This window comes from Panulirus ornatus, chromosome 11 (genome assembly GCF_036320965.1).
Source record: "Panulirus ornatus isolate Po-2019 chromosome 11, ASM3632096v1, whole genome shotgun sequence".
Classification (NCBI taxonomy): Eukaryota; Metazoa; Arthropoda; class Malacostraca; order Decapoda; family Palinuridae; genus Panulirus; species Panulirus ornatus.
The window spans coordinates 4439565-4465115 of record NC_092234.1 but is presented as its reverse complement, the minus strand read 5'-3'; the positions used below and the strand labels follow the sequence as shown (position 1 = coordinate 4465115).

Below are 25551 nucleotides of genomic sequence, written 5' to 3'. Positions count from 1 at the left end.
GTGTGTGATAATAGATAACTGTCCACCACTGAAAGATTTTTCTAAAAAGGATGGTAGCGTGTTTTCAGAAAGTGTTCCCTTTTTCTGAAGGCAATAGGAGTTTGTTCCTGAAAGAAATGAACAGTTTCTGGAAGAAAAAAAAAATGTAGTCTATTTCTGAAACCAAAAGTAATCTATTTCTGAAAGAGTATTCTGAAAAACGTCTGCTCATTTCTGAAAGAGCCTTATCTACCTCCCGCTTCATTTGGAAGTGAACGATGACCCCCGAGCTCACATTTCTCACTTATTTTTCACCACCAGATAAATAAGTGAACCTCGTTTTCTTCTGGACCTTGAAAACGAGGTGTGGGTCAGCGTGAAAAAACACTGGAGAGCTTCTGCCAAGAAGCATCAAGGCTCGCGTAAAGGCGAGCAACACTGGTGTCTTGAGGGGCGTTCTGTACTGAGGGCCTGACCTTAACACCCCAGACAGGAGACGTGGGGAGAAATGTATAGCTCCCCCTTGGGGAGAGGGAAGACGGGAGGGAGGGAGGGGAAAAAGACGACGACAAAGACTGAGGAAACGGGTGTGTGAGACGGGGGGAGTGGAGTGGAACAGACGTAGAATAGAATTAGTAAGAAAGAAAACTTTAGGATGGAAGAATGAAATGAAAGAAATCCTTTTCCAAGGAAGGAAGTATACCATCCTGGAGGCGAAGGAAGTTGTCTTGTATACATGTACAGATGTATGTTTGCAGTGCACCCGTGTATACGTTGTGTGTGTGTGTACACTCGTGTATACCTGTGTGTGACCAGCTGTTGCCTGTGATGGGTATTGGAGGAGAGATTTGGGAGCTGACCCTCCATGATACCTGGAGATGGCTCGCCATAATGTTCAAAGCTGCTTTGAAAATGTCATTTTGATGCGAGACGTTAGTGTATGATGGTTCGATGCAAGCCGCTTCCTTATACACGTTTGTGTAACTACATGTTGATGAAGTTGGACAAAAATGGAAAAAAAAAAAATATGAATACACCAAGGAATAATTCAGTAAAGACAAAAAAAGATAGTTTACGAGACGAAGGAAAGGCATCACAAATCTAAGTAATGATGAGCTACAGATAATATAGAAACAAACTTCAAACTGATAATAAAGAAAAAAAAGGTTATGAAAGAAAAATTTTTCTTGAGCTACAAGATGGAATCGTGTCAGAGGATACACATGATGCCTTGAGAATGCTAATGGTCTTCCTCCATTTGCTACCAAAGAGCTTTTTGAAATTTACCCTAAGAGGCTTTTATCCCTTACAATCTTAAGAGGGAATAGAAGTGATCATAGATATTGAAGCAGACCATCATGAACCATTACGTAGAGAGAGACTAAAATTTCTCACTAATGCTACTATAGTCTTGTCAAAGAACATCTTGCTCGAAAGGAGTCCACATTTCCCTGCTACTTAAAGTAGAGCATCAATTGGCTTTAGGAGCCCTTAGAAGGAGCTTGGGTGACACCAGGAGTCTTTCGAAATAAATTTGTCCTTGGATATATATATATATATATATATTTTTTTTTTTTTTTTTTTTTTTTGTCGCTGTCTCCCGCGTTTGCGAGGTAGCGCAAGGAAACAGACGAAAGAAATGGCCCAACCCCCCCCCCCCATACACATGTATATACATACGTCCACACACGCAAATATACATACCTACACAGCTTTCCATGGTTTTCCCCAGACGCTTCACATGCCTTGATTCAATCCACTGACAGCACGTCAACCCCGGTATACCACATCGCTCCAATACACTCTATTCCTTGCCCTCCTTTCACCCTCCTGCATGTTCAGGCCCCGATCACACAAAATCTTTTTCACTCCATCTTTCCACCTCCAATTTGGTCTCCCTCTTCTCGTTCCCTCCACCTCCGACACATATATCCTCTAGGTCAATCTTTCCTCACTCATTCTCTCCATGTGCCCAAACCACTTCAAAACACCCTCTTCTGCTCTCTCAACCACGCTCTTTTTATTTCCACACATCTCTCTTACCCTTACGTTACTCACTCGATCAAACCACCTCACACCACACATTGTCCTCAAACATCTCATTTCCAGCACATCCATCCTCCTGCGCACAACTCTATCCATAGCCCACGCCTCGCAACCATACAACATTGTTGGAACCACTATTCCTTCAAACATACCCATTTTTGCTTTCCGAGATAATGTTCTCGACTTCCACACATTCTTCAAGGCCCCCAGAATTTTCGCCCCCTCCCCCACCCTATGATCCACTTCCGCTTCCATGGTTCCATCCGCTGCCAGATCCACTCCCAGATATCTAAAACACTTCACTTCCTCCAGTTTTTCTCCATTCAAACTCACCTCCCAATTGACTTGACCCTCAACCCTACTGTACCTAATAACCTTGCTCTTATTCACATTTAATCTTAACTTTCTTCTTCCACACACTTTACCAAACTCAGTCACCAGCTTCTGCAGTTTCTCACATGAATCAGCCACCAGCGCTGTATCATCAGCGAACAACAACTGACTCACTTCCCAAGCTCTCTCATCCCCAACAGACTTCATACTTGCCCCTCTTTCCAAAACTCTTGCATTTACCTCCCTAACAACCCCATCCATAAACAAATTAAACAACCATGGAGACATCACACACCCCTGCCGCAAACCTACATTCACTGAGAACCAATCACTTTCCTCTCTTCCTACACGTACACATGCCTTACATCCTCGATAAAAACTTTTCACTGCTTCTAACAACTTTCCTCCCACACCATATATTCTTAATACCTTCCATATATATATATATACACACGTATATTTGAAATGACTAATCTCTGATTCATGGAAAGATCAACATGCAAAATTAACATATCCCCACAAATGAAATTATTCAAATACCCAGTGAACAATCTTTCATCACTGCATAAATAGCTTTCCAAATGTTCAATATTTACGATGAATTATACCAACATGAACAATTGTAACCAAACTGGGGTGAAAAATTTACATTCATTACCTCTGTAATCTGGTGCTCAACGGGTATATATATATATATATATATATATATATATATATATATATATATATATATATATATATATATACACACACATTTACGTATAGATTATATTGACATATGGCTCATGTGTTATTTTCTAATAATGATTGTAGTCAAATACAAATAGTTATAAGTGTAATTTGTTGAACAGGTGAACTAATGTAGTCTTTGGTATGTAGGTGATACCATTAAGCATGATTTTTTTTTTTTATAAACACTTTACACTTCTTTGTCAAAATACTTTTATATGGTCTCTGTCTCTCTGAACCCCAGCTGGTCTGACTCTACTCCCACTGGTGTATTTCAAGACTTGGCTTCCATCTCCTGGTTGCATGAGTCTCTGTAGCAATTCTCGTTATAGCATTCGCAAATTTCGTCTGTACGAGAAGCTTTCCTCTCTATATAAATTCTTTGAAGTCGAGATATTTCTTCGTGTAATTTCTCGTTAGATATTTGTTAGGATTTTTGACATTTCTTGTATCTTGCGTTAATATTCAATGTGTTTAATCAAGAACTGTATCAAATTTACAGTCTTTTCATATATACATATATATATATATATATATATATATATATATATATATATATATATATATATATATATATATATAGGGAATCTATTTGATCTCGTATATGCTCATTATGCTTTATGAATAAGATTTTCCTTTGCATGGTCTATTTGTTTTTGATAGTCAGTCCTGAACATAAACCCAATCGTGAACTATGCTTAACAGTAGCAGCGATACTAAACCGTACTGGTTTATATAAACCAGCGAGCAGGAACATTCATAAACCCCTAAATCCAGGTTGTATTGGTAAAATATGCAAATTAGAGTCGTACATACATTACTGCATTTTCCCGATGAATAGATGAGCCACATGCAAATGGTACACCCCTTTGACACACACACGCACACACAATCTAATCATCTTATTTATTAGAGATGTATAGAAAAGAATATCAATGATAATTGAAATGCCAATTGATATAGTAATAGCTGAAAACACTAATGAAATGATAGTAAAACGCCAATGATATAATTAAGATAGTAGTATTACTGATAACAAATGGATGTAGTTGGGAGAGGGATATACCCCCTCCTTTATTAGCACCAGGTGTCAATTGTGGAATAAACCATGATCCAGAGATGCTAATTACTCTGCCATGACCGGATGCTCTCTCGCTTAACCGGAATTCATGTGAGTTTCCCACATTGTCCCAGTAGCGGAGCCACACGTCTGGGGCTACGTATAGAAGGTAATAAGATAGTTTTGAAAATTAATGAATGTGTGTTAAAAGGAGTGAATATATCTGGTACTGATGTGGTTGCGATGCCAATGAATTAGTGGCAGATGAACCATGTCGGTTTAAATCGTGTTAGAATATATTTTCCAGCAATAAAGAGGCAACTACGTCTCTAAAACACGTCATAAATGAGAATAAATTTTCGTATCTTCGAGGGAATAGTAAATGACTTGCGCTGGTCAACTGATATAATCACATACTTGTAAAAATGTTGAATAGATTACATAATAAGATGCAGGAACTTCTTCAAAAGAAAATGAGATTCACAAACTTGGTAAACGAATGTCGAAGATAAATCTAATGAGGTGTTTGTGAATGCATTTCCCATCCTACTGAAAAGTAAAGATGATCTCTACTTATCACTTATAGAAGCTTTTACCATTTGCTAACGAAGATTATACTAGATTATCGCATCAAGCGATTATCATGAATACAAAGGGACCAAGCAACTCGCCTTGTAGGAATGTGTTATGGATGAACATATAAAGTAATAGCAGTAGTACGACTCTCGTAGACTGTCTTACGACCCTTCAGCACGATGGGACGACCCCTCCTGGCTCGACTCTGACCTTGGCTCGTACCTTCGTGCTCCAGGGGGCTAAAATATACACGCATATTCCAAATTTCCAGCACTATCTTAACTCTGTACCTTTATTAAGACAATATTTCAGTATATTTCAAATATTCTTCGAAACGAATTTTTGGAATCTTGTCCCAAGATATTTACTTGGAGAACAGTGTGATATCAAGATCAGAAAACAATGCGATATCGATAACATAGAGCAATGCAATATCAATTTAACATGAAAAACTGTAATATCAAGATAATGTAGTATCAAGATAACAGTATGATAAGTCGATGTTATATTGGTATAATTCTATAAAGAGGCAATATCAGTTATTCTCTCAGATTAAAGCAATTTTGTTAAAAATATGTATATTGGTTTCAAATATACATAAATGTATTTCCCCGTATATTAGAAGGGTTGCATGCAAATGAGAAAGTAGGGAACGCGTGTACACACACACACACACACACAGTCTAATGAACAGAAACTATTCGTTGCTAAATCAACTTGGAATTGCAGCTACCTCTGTTACGTCTGGTGGTTTGTGATCAACGGAGCTGTTGCCTCGTGTAGACTGCATCATCTACCATTCATTATTGCACAATTCGAAATTATCTCGACCTTATGGTCACTGTTTCATTCATGTTGGTACCAGTTCCTACAACGTAAACCTTGGCTTGAGTGTATAGTCTCTTATTTTGCCGCTGGAAATGTAAAACTTTTAATCGTATTTTCAGTTTTTTTTTTTCTTTACGAATGAATAATGCATAACCCGGAAATCATTTTGGATACATTGCATCTGCATGTAGCCCATTTTCCCTTGTCTCTGGTTCTTGGAGAGAGAGAGAGAGAGAGAGAGAGAGAGAGAGAGAGAGAGAGAGAGAGAGAGAGAGAGAGAGAGAGAGCTATATTTCCCGACGTGTAGAGAGAGCCATTGACACCGGAGTGAAGTAATCTAAATTTCATTTAACACCAAGAATAATTGCATCTTCGGGTAATTATCTCCTGGGATAATTCGTTTTTTCAAAGTGGTAACAGTACAGTGTTGCCAGACGCTACCAGTGATAACCCTACAGTGTTGCCAGACACCTCCAGTGTTGCCAGACACCACCAGCTGCTCGTTAAAAAAAGAGGCGTCTTTTTTTGTTGTTGTTTGATTGTGACACAAGGATTTTTCTCTTATTTCTTTTAGGGTGAACAGTGGATTTCAGAGGGGTAACAGGGAATCAGAGATTCTCTCTCTCTCTCTCTCTCTCTCTCTCTCTCTCTCTCTCTCTCTCTCTCTCTCTCTCTCTCTCTCTCTCTCTCTCTCACTATCTCTTATCTCCAAGCAGAGCCTTAAGCTACGCGAGACCGAACTCAACCCTTTCCCTCCTGGTGGTTGGGGGGGGGGGGGGGGGGGGGTGTTCCTGGTGGTGGTGGTGGTGGGGGGGGGGGGGGGGGGGGGTTGGTTCCTGGTTGAGACGGCCTGGCGGGCACATTGTCTTCGGGAAAGACAATGGAGTGGAAAAGAAAAAAAAATGAAAAAAAAGGAAAGAAATAGATGGACGAACAGCAAAGGCAAAGAGGAAAACATAAATTTGGGGAAATGTGGCAGTGGGAACAAAGAAAACGGAAAGAGGTTAAAGGTGATAGAAGGTGGAGAGAAGGAAAGGAGGGAAACTGATGTATATGTTTGTGCGAATCTTAGAGTATAATTTGGTCATCTCGAATGTACTATACACTGTACGTTGATACACGTCTATACCAACACAATGTACAATGTTCATTTCGTATGTGTATCTTGGAATAGCCGAGAATCTACGACTCTGTGTGTACGTCAGTATGTCTGACCAATAAGGTTTAGTCCAAAGGCCGTACCGTCGTGCTCAGGGTCATACCATCGTGCCCAAGGGTCATACCGTCGTGCTCAAGGGTCATACCGTCGTGCTCAAGGGTCATACCGTCGTGCTCTGGGGTTGCAAGTCGTGGTTAAGGATCCTATTTTCGTGCTTGTACCGTCGTGCTCAAGGATCGTACCGTCGTGCTCAAGGGTCGTACCGTCGTGCTCAAGGGTCGTACCGTCGTGCTCAAGGGTCGTACCGTCATTTGTCTTACCATTATGGTCGAGGAGGTAAAGAGCACATAGGACCCTGGTCGAGACCCTCTGGTGACACCAGTCGACCATCAATAACTTGGCTTCTTCATCTTCGAGGCATCATAACCACGTGCCTTCAAGGTCTACCCTAACGCTGCAGACCCAGTGGATGGTCTTCAGCAGTTGTCTCTAGGCCTACCATTTTGCTGAAGACTGATTGATCGACGGTCTTCAAGGAGTGGTCTTCGGGTCTTTTCTGATACTAAAGACCCATTTGTTATGTGCGTCTCGGGAACGGTCGGCAGGTCTTTCCTTTGAAGACCCAGTGGACGAGTCGTAACAACTGGTCTTAGACTTTCTCCTATGCTAAAGACCAGTGGACGAAGGGGGGGGTCTTAGTGGTTGATTTGGGATCTTCTCTTTTGTTGAAGATGCTGTGGTCGGAGGCCTTCATAAGTGGCTTCCAGGCCCTGTTGATGCTATGGTTCCAGGTCCTGATGAGGACGCTTTGGTTCCAGGTCCTATTGAGGACCCAGCTGGTTACTGCCTTCACGAGTGGTTTACAAAAGTACCCTTTCCTCCCTGGAAAGATCTTCTTTACTCCTTCAGGTGATGACGAGATGGTTGGACATCGAGAGATACCTCAGTGTTCATCATGTGTAAGGGTGTTTTTTATTTCCAGTACTTGTAACATGTTCACTATTAAGATTATTTGATAATAGGAGAGTTCTTCAGTAACAGTAATGACAATGTTTTACATAGATAGATACAAGCTTTAAGTTCCCTATCTCAATGTTTACTTTCTACATTTACCTATGTCTATCCACAATACACACGTACATGTATACATATATTTCATACATAACCACAGAACCCCTTTATGGCGCTCATTCAACTTGAAGTCAGCTGCGCTACAAACAGTAGCAGGGAATATATATACATAAATGTCTCGTCACGCAGGTTCCACGTGCCTTGTATATTTTATGCTTCTTGGCATCCATCATCTTCCTCTGTTTTCTTCCACTTCTCGTAAACTTCAGCTAGACTTCCCCACCCGACCCCACCTCCTGCAGGGATTAAGTCTATCTATTTCGCTTCTCATTTTAGGCTTTCTGAAGTCGGAGCCTCGGCCAGACATCTTCCCAGTCTGGAAAAATGAAATATGAGGTCTTCTTCCTCTTTTCCTTTCGCATCCCTTCGGAAAATAATTTACGTCTAAAACTTTGCAAATTAAGAGATGTACAAAGTTGAATTAACAAGTGTAATATAAGGATAACATCTGTCTGGTTATATCATCTTTGTTAATGAAGCTCATCAAAGTCTAGATATCGTCCACTTGGCCTCCACTATGCCTCGTGAGGCACCAGAGAGGCACAAGTGGGTGGATGTGGATGGGGTTTTATCACACATCATCACCGGCGGTTCCGTCTTGGTGAGGTGAGTAAAGCCATGGCGTATTACCCTCCAGTCGCCAGGCCAACAGATTTTCGAGGTCTTGAGTATCCTTTGCAGCATTATGCTCTAGTATGCTTGCAGCTTTATGCCGGAGTATGCTCTGATATTCTCCACTGACCCTCAAGTTAGGCCACTATCTGTCTCCAAAGATACTTTATCTGGAGACTAACGACTCTTCGTACAAGTAATAAGCTTAGGAGAGTTGAAGGATTGAGGAAGATTGTTGTTTTAAGTTCTTGTAACGTCTGTTGCCTGAGGAGTTGCAAGAACGCTTGTCTTGAAGCACTCAAACGTCTTTTTAAAAACCTCTTCTCTTGGAGGAGGAGATTCCAGATGGCATATGTAGCGTCACTCGTGCATTGTTGGACGATGCCAGGGTTAAGGTTAGAGGGTTTTTGCAGTAACGGTGTTCATGCGCTTATCCAAAGAGTTAGGAGAATTAGGGCCGTAAAACGTGTTAATGTTGCGATACTGGCATATGAAACATAGCCATAAAACTTGTTACAGCTGACCTAGTTTATTGCTTAGAGGAAATGCTCTCTCTCTCTCTCTCTCTCTCTCTCTCTCTCTCTCTCTCTCTCTCTCTCTCTCTCTCTCTCTCTCGCTAACAGGCGAACCACACAACGATGATGTCCTCGTTTACGCACGCACCATCCCGCTAATTCGCCTCGAAATGTCGCATTTCATTGCCGTTTCGAAGAATCCATCATCACGGAATAGATTGGTTGCCTCCGTGACGAGTGATGGAGAAAGCTACATAGATGGAGTACTTCCAGAGAGAGGCAGGGCAGCCCAAGGTAATGGTTTCAGGCCTCCGAACTACCTCCAGGGAGGTGTAGTCAATTTACCATACCTTTGGGGAATGAGGAGAGAGTGGAGGTTTGACCTTAGCAGACCTTACTAAAGGTCAAGGTTAGCAGGTGTGATGAAAGGAAGAGCATAATATATATAACATTATTATTACAATCGTCACTTTCTCGCGAGGTAGCGCAAGGAAACAGACTAAAGAATGGCCCAACACACCTACATATACATAAACTACCACACATGCGCATATACATGCCTATACATTTCAACGTATGCATTTCTACATATACATATATACACACACACGCATATATATACACACACACAAATCGAACATGATTTTATAAATGGTAAAAAACAAACATTGAAAAGGAAATGAGTTCCTGAGCACTTTCGTGTATTAACCCCGAGGTCAATGGCGATTACGAGAGGTCCCAGGCTCGGGTCAGTACTATCAGGGTGAAGTGGAAGCCTCGTTAGTGTTAACAACACCAGTACAAATTTGGAGGCATTATGTAACCTCCAAGGTCTAATGATAGGCATGATAAAGATGGTCCAAAATTTTGTTTTTCCTCTCGATATCATTCTTTATCTGATTGTCGGTATTCATATCTTAGATACCCATACCTCTGATAAAATTCCCATAGCTCGGATACTAATTAGATGAAGTATCCACACATGAGGTGAAGAATCTCCCGAGGTTATAAACATGTTAACTCCTTCCAGGAGAGAACACACGAGATAATTCTCTTGTCTCTTCTCAAATTGCACAACTCGAACCTCTCATTCCTCTACCCTGATCCTAACCTTTCCTAATCCTTTCTACCAATCCTAGGTCGCTTTTCCTGGTCTTTCCTAATCCCCAACCCCTGTTGCTGGTCCACTCTTATCCCCCACCATCCTTTCTATGCTCAGTGAGAGGCTAATACGTGCTCATCCCAGAGCCAAAACAGACCACCCCTCTAACTCTTTCACTGGGTATTAAAAAAAAAGTAAGGTAACCCTTTATTGTCAGGGGCTTGAAAAAAAAGGATAAAAAGGTTTTTATATGTATTGTTTTTGAGGAAAAAAAGATTCTCTCTCTCTCTCTCTCTCTCTCTCTCTCTCTCTCTCTCTCAAAAAGAGGGTTTTAAGGATAAAATGCAGTGGAGCAAAATGTGTGGAACTGTTTTATATATACTGCATTCAAATTACATTATCTCGTTTTTCGGTAGAATGACTAGCTCACTTTAAATGGTTTTCACGATATTAATGCATAAAAAGGGGCGAAAAGGATGAACAAAGACGAAAAGGGAAAAGATGGGTAAAAGGAAGACAAAGAACCAGAGAACTGGATGGCAACAAATGCATCAAAGTAGTTTGGATCTATGTAGTGAGCCACAAAGTCAACTACACCCGCGCAGCTAGAGATGTGGGTGTGTGTGTGTGTGTAGGGTCACACCTTCTCCTGCAACCCTTACGTAGCCCTAAAACGCGAGATAGAGATAGAGAGATAGACACGTCTGGGTCAAGTTAGTGTGGCAGGGTTTGGATGAGCGAGTCAGTCTCACTCGTGTATGTGTATATATATATATATATATATATATATATATATATATATATATATATATATATATGAGAGCATATTAGAATCGTTGTAGTTTTGTTACCTAATAAGAATATAGTGATCTATAATAGTACGATGCTTCAAAAAAACTTGTTTTGAAGGTAATATTTTCTTGGGGGATCATGATTCAAGGGAATGGCTCTCAATAAAGTTTTTTTTTTCTGGGATCTATAGGAAGAAAAGTCTTTTAAAGAAAACTTCCTTCAACCTTTCCTGTGGGGAAAAGTTTTGGAACGAAACTAAATCTTCAAAAAAAAAAAAAAAATTCAGGTTCTTGAAACTCCGGAAAAGTTCACAATTATATATATATATATATATATATATATATATATATATATATATTATACACATATATATGTGATTCACCAACCACACAAAAACGAATAAGAGATAAAAATCTCCTGTAGGGGTGAAGCAGGCGCTGAAGTCGTCCAGCCATATACCCGTGCAGGGTAGACGAGTCTATCTTGCTTTAAGGTGTGTCCAGAACACAGACAAGGCATGAGGCGCGCACACACTCCTCCCTACACTTTACTACACCTTGAATCTCTACACACCCCTACACACACACACACACACACTACACCCAGTTCAAAGCCGCAGAGCATTTCTAAATCAAAGTGTGTTCCTTTTTACTCTGGTAAATTTTTCCTTCAAGAATACTCTTAACTTGCTTCGTTCATTCGGAGGTCTATGTAAACTCCGAGGCAGGCATACCTACGTGTTGTATACCAAGTATATTTCCAGGCAGGCATACCTACGTGTTGTATACTAAGTATATTCAAGTCTATAAGTTTCCTGTGGGAATTGCAAGTTCTAGGTGTTTGGGTAGCAGTTTGAATCACGAGAAAAGTTTTGAATTTGTTTACATATAGATATTTAGCTACTCTGTCCCGAGAATCGAACCCCGATCCATCTATGTGGTAGCGAGGTGGCCTTGCCCTTATGCCACAATGTGATGAAAACTATCACCTTCGTAATTACTGAATGATGATTCATGGATCGTTACGACATGACAGTACAGGGGATCACGCACGCTCTGGTGAAGAAAGGAAGGCTTTTATGTACCGCCTCGCAAGACGCTATAGTAATGGGTGTATATATATATATATATATATATATATATATATATATATATATATATATATATATATCGCACGTAATGTGTAATGTACATATATCTAAGCTTAATGCACATGTATCTATAAGCTTTTCGCCTCTATTCCCCAGAGCGTAAACGTACATAAATATATGGTAAACGTGTATTTTCAATTGGGTGAGAATCCATATTTGCTCTTCCTGAATGACATAAAAGAATATAGATTTCGCTTATCACATTTGGCAGACGAATATCTTTCATTTTTCTGCACCATCTCTGGAGGAGGACGACTCGAACCAGGTCTTCCTATGTTGAAGAATTTGGTGGTTTTGATTCAAGTCAGATGATTCACTCTCTCCCAAGGTCTCTCTCTCTCTCTCTCTCTCTCTCTCTCTCTCTCTCTCTCTCTCTCTCTCTCTCTCTCTCTCTCTCTCTCTAGTGAATATATTTGTGATTCTTCCTGAAGAATCTTGTCGTACCTCAGCTTTGGGTTTCTTCGTCCAAGCTTTGCTTACTGTGAATGAAGAATCAAATCATCAGCTTAGTCATTCATAGGACTCCAGGGTCATTCAGTTTTCATTCACTTATTCATACATTTCTTCATTCATATCTACACGGGGTTATATCTGTAAATGTACATGTATTCATAAATGCATTCGTACATTAGCCCATGTGCATATCAATCTCCATAAAATCGTACACAGATGTTCACATGGAACTGTACTACAAAATTGTCCTCGTATACACACACACACACACACACACACACACACACACACACATATCCACGGGGGAAATGAAGCACGTAAATTTCCCTAGTGCACTTTCGTGTAACGATCACATCATCAGGTGAAATAATAACTTTATTGACGTAATCTTGTACAGATCTATATTCCATTTCTTCATTTACATTCTTCATGATATGAGTACACTATAGTCTCTCGTTATACACATAATACTCTGGCAATAGGGCCTAATATTGGCAGATATAGGAGTATGTTAGAGCTATGTGAGCGTGCTTGCGTGCGTGCATGCGTGTATGTCGTGCAGACCTAAGGATTGGTGTGTCGAGTGATGGTATTAAGGAAGGGGGAAGGGAGATGTAATAGCATTTGGGAGGGAGGTAATGGGCAATAGACCTGAGATGGAAGGAGTATGAGAGAGAGAGAGAGAGAGAGAGAGAGAGAGAGAGAGAGAGAGAGAGAGAGAGAGAGAGAGAGAGAGAGAGAGAGAGAGAGAGAGAGAGAGAGAGAGAGAGAGAGAGGAAATCAGATCTCAAAAAAAAAAGAATAACCCCATAAGACAAGTGAGAGAAAATACAAGACATCTCTCGCCTGCATCACATACCTCGGGTGGGGGGAAGAGAGCCATCTGACGGTATAGGGCGAGAGTGTGAGAACATATGATGGAGTCGATCACATATAGACACGTCTGGGGAGAGACGAGTGTCAGTTCAGGGAATGGTGGTGTCCAGTGAGGTATATGACTTGAGGGAGAGGGGAGAAAGAAACGTGTGTGTGAGTGTGTACCTGCACCATCACATGAGAAAATGGGAAGTGCCTTGACGTCTTAAAAAGAAAATAAGAAATGTATGCTGGGTTTTCTGGTGGAAGCAGAGGGTTGTAATGGAGGAGATGAATATAAAGTGGGGAAGGAAATGGCCTTCGAGACAGAAATATGAGGTAAAGAGGAAAATGATAAAAAAAAAAAAAATGATGGAACTAAGAAGATATAAAGAGGAAGATCATGAGTTAAAAAACAGAATCAAGAAAATGAAACATAAATGATAAATGGAAGGAAAAGACGTAGAGAATTCTTCCATGATGGAGAGAGAAATACATAGAGGGAGAAGAAAAATTGATGGATAGAACAGATGAGGGAACAGGAATAGAAGAAGAATGAGTCAGTTTTGTGGAATTTTGACACTGATGTTTTGACATCAAATGTCTCGTATCTTTGCATCTTGCAAGGTTATATATATATATATATATATATATATATATATATATATATATTATTGCAATTTAGGTTTCTAGACATATTTTCGAATAACTGTTTACATTTTCTTCGCGACAACCTGTGATGTGAACACTCTGCTGCCGTTTTCTAAATACCATGATAATCATAAGTAAATGCATAAAAATTTTCATGGGTAACTTTAGTATCTTCAAGGGAGGGAAAATGGGCTTCCTATCCTCCTTATGTATCACCAGGATTTAACGAATTCCTGGGAGACACTTAACACAGCGTACTAAATTTATCAGAAAAATGCAATATTCTTACACGACTCCAAGATGCAATACACGTAGGAAGCTCATACAGCTGTAGAATACATAACGCTGCGGTACTAGCGGGAAAATGCACAACACGTTTGGGTAAAGCAGTTATATTTCATGGCAATGGTACGCCATTTTAATTATCTTTATAAAACTTCAAAATGTAATTCTAAAGTAAAACTTTGAGATGGCTTTTATTACTTAAGAGGATTTGTAATTAAACAAAAATTACATTTAACGAATCTCTCTATATTGTAGGTTCTGAACACGCATACATACAATTTGGACTTTGCTTATCATGGAATTTGTTTAAACTCGTACATCTAATTCCAACATAAAGCAGCCATCTCACTGGTTTTATTATGGACATCTAATTCCAGAATATTGAAGTCTTTTTAAACCCGGTTAGATCATATTCATCTAAAAACACTGCGCGTCGTAGCCATTTAAACTTGATGTGTCGCATGCATTTAAACTCGTTTTATTGCTGGCATTTAAAACAGACACTTCTGATGACGTATTCCAGACATTTCATCTTTGTCGTTGGCTGAGTGTCTGGACGTTAAGGGTGTGGAGTTCATCGCCGTTACCAGTATAATAACCTCTAAGGAAGATAGCTCAGGACACACACACACACACACACTCACACCTTGAGTAAATTCTCTCTCTCTCTCTCTCTCTCTCTCTCTCTCTCTCTCTCTCTCTCTCTCTCTCCTCCACCACCAGCCTGACAGCCTCCCCGCTTGCACAAAAATAAGACCTTCTCCAGTAGCCACTTAGCTAATGAATAAATTACGAAATATTTTCCCACCAAACACTTAAAATCAGACAGTCTCTTAAAACCGGCAGAAAACATTGCCTTTACCACAAGAGACTGGAAATATATCTCTGAATAAACTAAACAGTTTCTTCCTTTTATTCTTCATCTGGAATATGGAATAATTGGTTGAAATATTTTTCGTTGCCTTTTCAAATGTCGTTCACATTCCTGAGAGAGAGAGAGAGAGAGAGAGAGAGAGAGAGAGAGAGAGAGAGAGAGAGAGAGAGAGAGAGAGAGAGAGAATCAGACATAATTAGTACATTATAGAATAACTCATTTCATACGGGTCAATGTCTTGTGTAATATATGGTTGAACTGACCAGATGTTCTATCATATCTGCACATATCTCTTGGTTCTTCAGAGAACAGAATATTCATTCATTTCTACTTGCGTATCGACAAAAAAGGGTTTGAATCTGTTTTACTGGAGGATTTTATATGGTGTTTCTTGCATCTGATCCTAAATGTCTCATGATATTATTGAAGTTTATGACAACTATTTTATGTAAAAATCTCTTCATTAAACACAAGATTAAATCCCATCCATCTACAGCAATTATCGTAATACTATCTTGTAAACATTGACCAATTAGCAGTAATTAGCATCATCTCATTATCCTATTGGTACCTAAGTAATTTTCTTAAGTCCCTTGATACCTTGGCCATTTCCCTGTGAAATTAATCTCTCGTACGTAGCGTGTGTGTCGCTGGGGAAATTAATAAAGCTAAGACACTATGACGTCACGTGTCATTCCTCGAAGCTAACGTGACGTCACGTGCCATCTGCGGGAATCCGGAGATGGATTTGTTTACACTTGCACATGAACGTTCTTTTAATCTAAACTGAAAAGCTTAGGAAGCTAATCCAGACTCTCTTAAAGTGTAAGAAAACTCGAGAATTTATTGTTTTTGATTAAATTAGTTTGTCCAGTTTGGCCAACAGTGTTTGTTTGGTGTTTAGTGTTCATGTATCATATATGTTTGGGTTATGTTAGCAGTTTTACTTATTTCAAATATTCTTTAGATGCAGAGTCAGATGGATTTATGATTCGCTGTTTGATTTCTTATGTCCAGATGGTTAGTTGATTGGTTAGAAGATATCTAACTAACCTGCTTCTTTGTCTTAGTTTTCTTAGAATCTCTCTCTATCTATCTCTCTCTATCTCTCTCTCTCTCTCTCACACAAAGGGGTGAGCAACCACTTATCAAAATCATAAAACCTTCAAGGTGTGGAGACCAACCCTCCTTCATTCGTCCCTCGCCAAAAACATTTGCTTGAAAATTTCATGCAATATACTTAAGTTTTCCTGTTAGTTAACGCAGTACAGGAAGAGAACTAGATGAAGGTTTTACATTAATCTTCACTTAACAGTTGTACACATCACTTAGGTATTATTAGGTTATCTAATACGAACCGAAAATTGAACAGAAAACGGCCTTTTCGATTACGAAGTCAACATACACCAAAATAAAAAAGGTCTACGGTGATGCCCAGCCAGGGTTCAACAACAAGATATAAGCACTGCACACAAGTAACCTTCTCCCATCTTCATAAGGCTGTGTGACACGCCTCTACCATGGTACATCTGACTCACTCCCTCCCACCATTTCCCCACTGGTTCTGGGAAAGTCCCTTATTGTCCTCACCCCATACATCTAAAGCCTCTCACGACCAGAAAGGAGTTTTATTCTAAAAAAAAAAATCTTTCTCTCCTCAAAGTATAGAAGCAGGTTAAGGTAATGGTGCTCTTGGAACAGATGATCAAATACCTCTTGTGTCACGTTAATATCTTTTAACCTCGAAGACCCATTGACTTTTTGGAGCCATTTTTTTTTTTCAGGATTTTACAGCCATTGTTGGAGTATGAAATGCCCTAGGCCATGAAGGTCCTGTTTGAGTCCTATACTGCCACACTTCCCTCCTCCTCTTGCTGTAGCAATTGTCTTAAGATGTCTCCAGTCCTTCTGACTGTGTTCTATGAAGCGTTTATAACCTTCAAGCGTGTGGGTTTTCTTTTTAAGCTTGGAACTCTAGGTTTTTAAGAAGTTCATTTTTCCAATTTAAGGCAAAAGTCATTAAATTCTTTAAACCCAAAATAGTTTAGGTTTTTAAAGGGTCTTTTCCAACTTGTAACTGATTCCAGCGTTTACAGCTTTTCAGCTTGAAGCTTCGACCCTTGAGCTCTAAGTCTCTCCATTTGTGTACGGAGGTACAATCTTTGTACACAAGACGACCCTATAGTATAAGGGTCGAACAGTCGTACTCAGAGCTCGTTACATGATCCTCAAGGGTCGTACCGTCGTACACAAAGCTCGTTACATGATCTTCAAGGGTCGTACCGTCGTACACAAAGCTCGTTACATGATCCTCAAGGGTCGTACCGTCGTACACAAAGCTCGTTACATGATCTTCAAGGGTCGTACCGTCGTACACAAAGCTCGTTACATGATCCTCAAGGGTTGTACCGTCGTACTCAAGCTCGTTACATGATCCTCGAGGGTCGTACCGTCGTACTGAAAGAATTAAGGATGCAGCTATACCATCATCCATAAGTACACAACGCCACAAGATGCGGCAACGCGCGCAACAAATCCATCCAAATCATGCGAACGGCTGATCCGCCAGTGACGTCACGATAATGTAATAACTCTACGCGAACGCCAGATGTCGACACCCGTCGTGGGTCATAAAGTGTGCGGCAGTCACGACGCGCACGAGGGAATCTCGAAGATTGTCTGTCCGTCCTGTCAAGTTGCTGGGTGACGCGAGAGGTGAAGGACCTCGATGTGAGCGTAGGGCGAGGCCGTTGACGAGGGTGTTGAGACAAATAAGAACCGTGAGCACTCGGGAACCGTGAGCACTCGGGAACCGTGAGCACTCGGGAACCGTGAGCACTCGGGAACCGTCAAGAACCGTGAATAACTTCGAATTATGGCCCAAATGTCGTCCGTACTTGCTGTCCCATGACCTTACTGAAGGGGCTATTGCTAGTGTGTGTGTGTGACCACACTGGAATATCACTAGGACACGCAGAGAAAATTTTTACTTAACTCTTCATTTTTTTTTTTCTGAATTGTTCAGTGCCATCCTGCCACCCGGCTCGGCTTAACACTATGCAAATCAGGAAGATTGGTGCTGTATAATGTGAGGTGTCAAGCGTCTCTCCAGCTCGGCAGGAATTTAAGCAACGAAATTATACTGTGGACTGAAAATTCTTCCTTGATCTTAATTATGCTATTGCCACTTGTGTGTCCTACCTGGTCTTAAAAAGGACTTTTCTTTTTTTTATACATTTATATCGCTTCCTTGATTGTATCCTTAGAAAAAAGATTTCAAAAGTTTTCCCTTTGGTTCTTTCTTAATGTATGGTTCCATAGCTTTTCGTATTTCCCGCCTTTTCCTTTCGTACCAATGAACTCCAATGCCCACGTCAACTTCTGATCTAGAATTTCGCAAATATATCTAATCATAAACCATATCTAACCCAATTACCAGGATTCTGATTCGCTTTCGTCTTCGTTGTCTTCACAACATTTTCGTACCACAGTAGTCTCCAGGGGTACTTAGTCATTCTGGTGGATTGAATAAAATCGTTTTATATTCGAAACGTTTCCTGATTTCACTCTCTTCGGAAACATTGAAAGCAAAGAGGAAATAGGGTTAAGAATAATTCAACATCCTTTGACTCTCTCTCTCACCTACGTTTAATCTCGACGACCAATTTCCCAAACACAGAGACAAACATATTCTTGTGTTTCCATCTGGTAGCTCGGTGCCAAACGCTTATAGAAACAGTCCTTTCACACGGTCACGTAAGGCTTTCCTTGCAACTCTGGGATGAATAATTTGTCTTCCTTTGATGTTTCGTCTGCATGGCTGGTTCTTTTCTGTTTCTCCTCCAAAACTATTTATAAGTTTCTGTTGCTTCCTCCTCCTTCCCGCTTCTCTCTCTATCTGTTGATAGGCTCCAGTAAGTCTCTCTCTCTCTCTCTCTCTCTCTCTCTCTCTCTCTCTCTCTCTCTCAGATCATCCCACAGGTCCCGCACCTGTTCCACACTCCGTTGGGAAAACAAGGTCCAATCCATTCCTTGTCTGGTAACCCGTGAACAGTTTGCTTGCTCAAGACTTTTTTTTTTTTCTTCAGGCCACAACAAGCCTAACTTTCGACTATGAGGGCACACCTGCTCTAACCTCCCACCCTGGCATGAAAGTGCCAAGCCACGTTCCCAAAAAAGGTGAAGAAACGTGTGAGAAACACACACACACACACACACACACACACACACACACACACACACACACACACACACACACACACACACACAGTTCCTGTTTTCTTAGGTAAAGACTTGTAACTCTACTGGCCACAAATTCCCACAAGCCATCTGTCGTGAATTATGTCTTCCTTCGGTTGAGAGTTTCTGACCAGTTCCCTCATCTGCCTAGGCGAACGCCCACCACCGCTGACTCAATCATCGTTCCTTAAGTTAAAATAAGAGAACTCATGACCAGGTCTTCGTTCCTTTAGTTATATGAAAAAAGAAAACTCTCTATTTTCAGCTCATTTGTTTTTCCACTGTAATATCATCATGTATTGACTTGGTTACAGCCGAAGGCAGCAAATGTATGAATACATTACATACATCCAAACAATGGTTTGGTAAAGTGTATGGATGGTATGAGGACCACATCGTGTATTGACCTGAATAAGTAGTTTTCAATCTATTTAAGTCTATTTCAAAATGTTTACTACGGTAAAGTAGAATACAGACAACTGTATAAATCTTACAGTAGTTATTTCTAATCAATATGTATCTCTATTTTCACTATATCTGCTTACTTTTCCTTAGATTTACTACATTTCCTTATATTTACGTACTTTTTATTTTCAGGTTGAGTGTGAAGTGTGTCAGTCCCGCATTCCCTTCTGTAAGTTGGACAAATTAATGTTTTTGTTGTTTGTATCACAAGTGTATAAGCCGATTCTATGCAAATGGTCTTGTAATTCAACAATCAAAAGTTTATAATCAAATACATATAGTAATCACGAGCCTTGTATGAACATATGGACAATGAACTAAAGCGGATGATATAGACGAAGTTCCTTATTCTAGCAGTAGTGTTTGTTGTGTTCATAGAATATCTATTGGAAACTGAACGTTGCCTTTCTATATATAGAAGGTTCCTAATATAGATACATAGCCAAATGTGCAACAGATACATACATTCTTACGACTTCTAGTGAACTTGTATATGTGGAAACATCTGGCGCATGGCAGACAATGGCTTGTTATTACGTTAGGCAAAAGGTGAATTTTACCTTCAGATGTTCTTTGAACTTATGCAAAGTATTTTATCAAATTCACATTATTAAGTCTTAAGCATTAGTTATTAATAGCAACATAATTCATAGCAATACGTTATATGGTCTTACAATCCTGAGACCAACAAGGGATAGAGTGGCTGAAGTCTGATCAACTGTGGAAGGAAACTTATAGTTTGATCTTGCCTATCCTTGTGGTTGAGCGAGTTTTAGAAGGGCACAAGACGGTCAAAAGGAAGAAAAAATATCGTCCTTGTTCTCAAGAGAAGACATCGACATTGGACTGAATATCAAGCCCTTATCTTCAACGACTTTGGTGTGAAAACCTCGCGAAGAAGAACTAGTTTCCAAATGTAAACAGAGACTGAGAGCGAGCGAGAGACACTGCCGGTCAGTCGAAGTGGTGTGTAGATACCCATCATCATGTGCAGCATTGTGAGCCACAGTTACGAGAAGACAGACCGCAAGGCCAAGTCGTTGGACGCGGCGTTGGCAGTCGCTGGTGTCAGCACCGGGAGTGTTGGCAGTGGTGTCAGCGTGGCGGAGAAGTCTATCGGTGGGGAGAAGGAAGAAGGGATAGTAGGAGGAGGAGGTGGTGGTAGTAGTGGTGATGGAGGAGGAGGAGGAAGGAGAAGGGAGAGAAGGAAGGAGAGCGTCATCACCACCATCACCATCATCACCACCACCATCATGTCTACCACAGGACGCTTCTCCAACGACTCTTCAGCCTCCTCAGACGCATCTCCGGCACGGTCAAGGAAGGTGAGCTTCGTGTCTTGTTGCGTCTCTGACCGTACCACTGTGTGTGCGTCTGTCCCTCGCATGTTCATTAGTAGTTGATGGTATTTAGTGAATGTTTCTTCTTCTTTTCGAGTCAGTTTTATTCGCTTTTTTTGTAATAAGTATCTTTAATGTCTGTTTTATTTACCTGCTTGTATGTTCATCAAGGGTCTTTACTTGCCTCATTATTTATGTTTTATGTACGTGTTTGTTTTAGGTTAAGAATCTTCCGTGCTTCGTGTATTTATTTCCAAGCTATTTATGGCATAATCGTTTCTCGTAGATCTTTAGCCAGCAAGATTTATATTTCTTTTAGAATTTTAGAACGCTTGGTGTTCTACATGTCTCGAGTTTTAGCCATAATCTTAGCTGACGTTGATTCTTGATGTGATGTTCGGAGTTGCAGTAGTTTTCAACATCAGGTAACATCAAGTTGATCCTAACATGTTTACTTTATTTGCTTTCACGTATTTTCCCACTTTTGCGAGGTAGCGTCAGGAAAATGAAATAGTGTCTCTTGCTTCCCTGGGTTCTGCTTTTAGTGTGTGTTAATAGAGGAGGGGAGAACATCCAACCCTCCTCCCCAGTTCCTGTCCTTCATAATACCTTTTTGCATATATTGAAAAAAAAAATAGAGCGTTGAATAATTCTCTTCCCGGGAAACGTCATTTATAGAACTCGTTTTTCGTATCTGTCGTGGGAAAAGAATGCACGAAAGTTAGGCCCGTCCTGTGTTTAATAGTCTTGGGTAATGAAAACCGTCGAGTTAACTTGCATACATTATTTACATTCGTTAAAGATATGAACGAAATCATGTACAACTGTAGTATTTATTCTCTCTCTCTCTCTCTCTCTCTCTCTCTCTCTCTCTCTCTCTCTCTCTCTCTCTCATTAACCATACATGAAGCAACATAAGCAAACCTTGCCGATCTCTTTTCCCCGCATCTCGTCATATATTATCTCGATGACAAAATGCCATCCGGTGACTTGAGAATAAATTCTGACACTGAGAGATATACGGTGATGACCTATGACCCTCTGGGAGTGGGTGGGGTCGAATCACCGCCCCAGCTGGCGCAAGCGATTGGAATCTTACTTCAATGATATATTTTTAATGGTATATAATCTCTTCAACGACAATTATTACATATGGTAGTGAACTACGGTAAACACATACCGTAGAGTTTTGAGCGTATGTAGTGAAAAATGGGTGGGTGGCTCCGTAGAGTTATTACACAGTCTTGTAATTTACTGATGGGTTTTGCTCATTACATTAGTACACTAATTCGTCTTCCCTTTGTGACTATACAATAAGACGTTCTTACAACATGTGATTAAGAATTGAGGGAGGGAGTGGAGATAAGGATGGCTGGAGGACGTCTGCCACGTGGTGCTGCAACATTATGGTCAGGTGGTGTTACATATTGCATGAATCACAGTTGGTTGTGTGAAGTGGTCAGAGACCTGTGGAAGGACCTGAAGCCGAGGGGAAGTTAGAGAGAGAGAGAGAGAGAGAGAGAGAGAGAGAGAGAGAGAGAGAGAGAGAGAGAGAGAGAGAGAGAGAGAGAGAGAGACACGCAGAAACTGAGACACGCACAGATTCAGACAGGGCCAGACAATCACATAGATGAAACAAAAGCATATAAATGATAGGATAACCGAAACACAATAATAACACTAAAACAGAGTAAAACGAAACCTATCATTATATTCCTTAAAGACACTATAGATACAAGAACCACGACTAGTACGCAGCTATAGCCTCCCCGGTGCTTCAGAATCAACAACACATCAAAGATTCACCATCCCATCACCACCAACACAGGAAAAGTAATAAGAAACCCATTCAGAAACCTGCCAATAGCCATACAGCCGAAGTAGACTCCATAGAACGGCGAGAGATGGTTCAAAGGAGAGTGGTGGGGGGGGGGGGGGAGTCGTTCCCATCCCGTCTTTGCCACGTTTTCAACAAGGTTCCTACAATCACATTAAGGAAACTTGAGCCGTTACTGTATCCCACTGTTCTCTTACATTACAGCTGTAATGTTATGTACCGCTCACACCATCAGACCGCCAGCACAGGGTGTACCTGTCGGTGTTTAGAATACATGTTTTGGGTCGTCGTAAACTGAGAAATATTCAAATTGTTGAATTTCTGATATGGGAAGCAAGGTTATATATGAGAGAGAGAGAGAGAGGTCCTGGGTCAATCTAGGTCGTACTCTACAATCCACCTTGCTTGGTGATAAGTTATGTGCTAACAGCTCCTCTGAATCACAATTAGGGTAATTAACCGCGTAGTTGACAGTTCATTTGGACTTAGATGCTAATGACATTTAACTTCAGACTACTACATTTCTCTGCAAGATACACTAGATGCATTCGCTTAAGATTACACAACTTAAACCCGCTTATGAGTAGCGTACTTGGACGTGCGAATGAAACCTCGTTGCATTATCGCATCAGACCATCTGATGAATGAGATTATACAGAATGTATTGTAAAGGAGACACTATGGTCTTTACAGAATATATTGAAAAGTAAACATTCTAGTATTTACTGAATATAATGAAAAGGAGATGTTCTATAAAGCATTTCTGAATGATAGAAATGAACGAATGTCACACTTTATCATCGATTAAAAATTCGACAGCTTCCATGATAATGCCCTTCAGACTGTAGATAAATACTAGGTGGAAGAAAAAGATGAAGCAAAACTCGAATTTAGTTTCGCATAAATTTGACTTTCATCAAACTTTGAGTAACAATTGTTGCCCAGACAGACCACAAAGTTAACATGATTAATAAAAGGTAAGGCTGGGAACTACTGATATTAGTTCTGGCCACTACATACAAACAAAGGTTTATTCCTTGTATGCATCTTAACCTTAACATATCGGGAATAGAAGTCTGTGTAATCTGCACAAGGAGTGGAGGAGATTAATCTATTATCAAGACAAATGATTATAAGAATTATAATCAGTAATATCAGAGTCTCCATCAGTATTAAGGTATGCTTCAATTTCTCAGTTTAAAATATTCGAATATCATATAATTGTTAATCATATTTTGAATCATTGAATTTCCCTGATAGAATTTGAGTAATCATAATTCAAACAGATCACAAGACGTATCTTAAATATTCGATCTTTTGATAATTAAAGTGATTAACTACAGAACATTTTGATGGGCAGAATTATCAATGAATGAAATAGGCAAATACATCAGACAAGCCAGAGTAGTCAGAATAAATGTATTCCTACTTTATTTCAAACTTCATAAAGTATCGTACATCATAATGTTAATATTTATCTAAATACACATCACTACAGAAGAAAACATCGTTATATATCGAGTGTAAAATCCAATACGTCAAGATATATCAGATTATGTACGTATAATCACGGGAGATGAAGAGCAGTGTCCACAGAGACCGCTCGCGAGACAACGCCACAGTGGACACGGACCACGTTAGTAATGGTCTTTGTGATGGCTGATCGTATCTGGTGACGGGAATATATAAGACGTTACAGGATAGAATGCGTATGTTCCCGCGCAGGAAGACAATACGATTATAAAACTCTCGTCAACCAGACGTGATTCTCAAATCGTATATCTAAATCGAGTATCTATTCATATTGCGTAAATCATATACTTAATGATATCTAATAATTTAATCATAGAATTTGCCAAAGAATTTAGCGTAGCTAGATTGATTTTGTTAGGCAATTGTCCATAATAGTCTAAAGCAATACAGAACGAACACAAGACTAAGAATAGAGAAACTGTAATTTAGGAGGAAGATAAAAAGGTTCATATGAAACTGTAGACCAAATTCAAAAGGTATGTGTGTGTGTGTGTGTGTGTGTGTGTGTATGTGTGTGCGCGCGCGTTTTGCTGTTCCTTCTGTCTGTTCAATGATTCATACGGAAGTAAAGTTTCTGTTGCTCCTGCCGTTGGTGGGCCTAACAGTGTTGAACTGTGATGTTTATATTCCTGTTGCCGCCGTTGCTTCTCAGCTTCTGTTAAATGTTTTATACAGTTGATGTGGGAGATAACAGGTCTGAGTGATGTTTTGTATCTGTGGATATAATATTCATAAGGTTATTTTATATTCATAAGGCTGTTTATATTCAAAGTTAACACGTACGCTAAAGTTTATATGTGTGGGTTTTCTCTCTTTTTTTTCTTTGTTAATGTTCGTATGTGTGTGTGTGTGTGTCTGTCTGTCTGTCTGTCAGTCTGCCTTTCACTATAAGCTCTCTCTCTCTCTCTCTCTCTCTCTCTCTCTCTCTCTCTCGCTATAAGGGAATGTTGTATCATATCAGTGTAGACGTAACATCCATGTTATATCTCTCCACTTCTCCATTCCAT

The 25551-nt window shown here is 40.1% G+C and overlaps 1 protein-coding gene across 4 annotated transcripts in view; it reads left to right on the top strand.

Moving 5' to 3' along the window:
• Positions 1 to 25551, top strand: part of LOC139751225 (Kv channel-interacting protein 4-like) — a 196255-nt gene that overhangs the window by 34061 nt on the left and 136643 nt on the right. The window contains exons 2-3 of one of the 4 annotated variants that reach the window (XM_071666431.1): positions 19967 to 20003; positions 20488 to 21159. The exons of 1 other annotated variant lie outside the window; for it this stretch is intronic. The gene's annotated coding sequence lies outside the window, so the exon portion shown is untranslated. Of the gene's footprint in view, positions 1 to 19966; positions 21160 to 25551 lie in introns of all 4 variants that reach the window. 2 more of the 4 variants (XM_071666432.1, XM_071666430.1) reach the window with 2 other exon arrangements.